We start from the raw sequence: 3,249 nt of genomic DNA, 5'->3' as shown, positions 1-3,249 counted from the left end.
TCTTTTGTGTTTTGATTGTATTTAATTAGCTACATTAATTTTAATCACTTTAATTGTGAACTAATGTATCCGCAACCTCCAGCAGTAAACACTGCACTTCAAAAATTAAATGGAATACGAATACATTATAAGATTTGAATTATTCACGCTCTTTTCCGTACTTTGTGGCACAATGGTCCGGTGATGCGTTGTGATTATTCCTTGGCTTTTTGGAACCATCCACAGATGCTTGAAAAGTGCACTTTGCATGCAGCAGCTGTAAATTTGGCAACCATCTTGGCTTCAGATCTGCTGCTGTTCCAAACATCATAGATTGACAAAATGTGATGATGAAGGCACACTATACATATGTAGGCCTTTTGGGATACCACAAGCAGTTTCTTACCTCAGCCAAACAGACAACATAATCACAATTCACGCATCACTTATATTTGGTGCAGCTCTGTCTAAGTCGAGATATATACAGTAGTTGAGAATTGGTGGTAGAATTACAGATTATAGTCTTCCAGCTTCTGTGTCACTTCAGTAGTTCCCGCTAACACACTTAAATACAGTATACTGTATTTGGCCATAATGGGCTGAAAAGTATTTGAACAAAGATACAATTGTAAATATGACCATAAATCTAAATTCCTGCATGCAACTATCTATAAATTGAAGTCAATGGTTGCTTCAAGTCTGCAGCTCATGGACATAATCACATTCAGAATTTGCTCCCTGCAGAGGGTGATGTTGTCTCTTGAAGAATAATCCCTGACTCTGTCAAGTGTTAATTGTACAAATATATATACACCTTTTCCAATGTAATATCCATTTTTTAAAAAATGTTGGTGTTCTGCATAAAATGGCCAAAAATAGAACCATACAATTTTTCTTTTTTAGTTTTGATCTTAAAAACAAACAAACGAACAAAAATGTTGGTGTTCTGCATAAAATGGCCATGACTGGTGTGTTCTTATATGGTGGCAGCACAGTGGATCAGTGGTTAGCATGTCTGCCTCAGTCTTCCTGTGTGGCGTTTGGATATTGTACTCGAGCTTGGAAACGTTTTTATCTGGACACTCCTGGCTTCTTCCCCAGAATGAAGTCAGGTTTTCATATTTAACTTCCATTGTTCGAGTGGATAAAGGTAAAATCATGAAACTGTCATTGTCTAAATACTTCGCAACTGTAGAGTCTGAACTCTTTTAAGTAGGGAATTCTGTTTGTTGCATGATTATGTAGTTTTAAATATATTCAAATTCAACAATTCTTTACACTCAAATTTATCAGAAAACCACAGCTCTTTTTCACCACCCTCGGATCTTCTTCAAAGTACTGTACTCTCCTCAAAATAGCAGTCAGTCCATACTGTGCAGTCATATTCACTCAAACACACATTTTTTTTAATTGCGCAGACATCCCTTTTGTCTTAAAATGGAAATTAATTGGCTTCCATTTGCACAGGTATGCTGAACAACATGCCAGGGTGATCAATGCAAAACTGGACTCCCAGATTTACCGTTGTGTGATGTCAATTTTAGTCTCTGGCCCATCTCTGGACTTCTGTCACTCATTTGATGTCAACAGTGTCAATTTTTTACTTTCAGAATTTTTTAAAACTCCATGCATTGTGTAAATTGTGAATTTAAACTTCACAAGATGACCAGGTTAGATATAATTATTACTTATCTAGAAGTGGATTATCGTGAGAAGATTTAGAGTTGTCTGGTACGGGTTATATAATCTCTCTAATCCATGTGTTGGCGCCACTGTCTGGACAGACAATGTGCACCGCTGACGCCCACTTGTGGACACAAAGAGTCCTACAATGCCGTCCAGGCGTTTCCAATCAAATGTCCAACCAGCTGCTTCAGTCACATAGAAAAGCGATGCAGTTGTTTGCCGGATGATCCCCTTGAAACAAAAATGATTACATTGCTTTAAGATTCCCAATTAGATGTTTTATTTATGTTTTAAATGTAAGTTATAGTCACCCACTTTCCAGGAGCATGCGGACTTCCCATTAAAATGATCGCTTTCGTTTCAATGCGACCACTTGCAAAAAAAAAAGGGAGGGGGATATATCACGCTCGCTTATTAAAATGTGTCACTTTACAAATCACACATAAAGAACATTAAGTAATGAGATGAACTGGTATAGTTTACAGGCAAAGTGTTGCAGTCATATCATGGATATTCAATATGAAGGAACAAAAGTATTTGAGAGTGTAGGTCACAGAGTTCGGACCTACAAGAATACGTGCACCCGCCGTGCGGGCCATAAATAAAGTACAGTAGGTGCACAAAGGGCGGTGGTTGTTGGACCCCCCAACGCAGGCTTGCCCGATCGGTAATATAGTATAGTACTGGGACATGGTGAAGGCGTGCTTGCTGAATGATGTCTTGTCTGCTCCATGAGAGGCATTCCCAAAACCAGGTTAGCCGCTGTCACACGCACAGTGGAACTGGCATTGGGCGCAATGTGCGTTAGTCAGTGGCTTACCTGCTTTTAGAGCTTTTCAATCACTGCACTGGCAGCAAAAACACACAAACAATATTATGAATAACACACATTGTACCGTCAAACAAAACATAACATTAAGAACCGGGGCCGTTTATTGCGTGACATCTGGTGTAAATGTCATAAAAGGAAGTATAAAATAGTTCCACTGACCCGATGCAAGCAGTGTACTGTACACTGTGATTGGAGGTTTATTCCTAAATAAATGATCCAAATATGTAATAATTACATTATATGAACTGTAGGTAGTCCAAAGACAGGTGAGATGTAGTCTATTTCATTAATTTCAGACGAATAAAGAACGTCCATCCTTCCATCCATTTCCAATATCGTTTAACAGAAGTGTATAAATAAGGCTCTACTTACCGGTCCCAAGTTTTTCTTGTCATATTACTAAATAAATAAAAAAAACGTGGCATGTTGTGATGTAAGCATATTTCACCTATTTCTAGACACGCTAGTTATTTATGTTCCTTTACTAAAATCACAGCGTTTGCAAAAATCTAGGAGCATTTAAAGATTATAGTAAACCTACACAGCCGAAGTTGAGTTCACTTGCACTGGTTCTCCCCAGCCCACTCCCGTGCATCGACAACCTGACCTGGTTAACAAGGTAACAGGCACAGCGTTCAGCCAATGACCCTGTTGTTAAGCAAAGTACACCCCGCCTATAAAACGTTATTGACGAATGAAATCCTCAAAAAGGTCGTCTTTCCACAACTAGCAGTTCTTTAACGTTGACGCTC

The 3,249-nt window shown here is 38.7% G+C and overlaps 1 long non-coding RNA gene across 1 annotated transcript; it reads right to left on the bottom strand.

Annotated features, from left to right (window-relative positions):
- Window positions 1-1,921: 1,921 nt before the first annotated feature.
- Window positions 1,922-3,027, bottom strand: LOC147205866 (uncharacterized). Its single transcript, XR_015100757.1, has 2 exons — window positions 2,870-3,027; window positions 1,922-2,513 (listed from the first exon to the last, which is right to left on the bottom strand). It is a non-coding gene; the product is annotated as an uncharacterized LOC147205866 (long non-coding RNA).
- Between the last annotated feature and the right edge of the window lie 222 nt (window positions 3,028-3,249).

The sequence above is a fragment of the Hippocampus guttulatus genome, chromosome 4 (assembly GCF_054856545.1).
Source record: "Hippocampus guttulatus isolate MCC_2025c chromosome 4, RoL_Hgut_1.0, whole genome shotgun sequence".
Classification (NCBI taxonomy): domain Eukaryota; kingdom Metazoa; phylum Chordata; class Actinopteri; order Syngnathiformes; family Syngnathidae; genus Hippocampus; species Hippocampus guttulatus.
The sequence above is the reverse complement of the archived record's forward strand: the minus strand, read 5'-3'. Positions and strand labels throughout refer to the sequence as shown.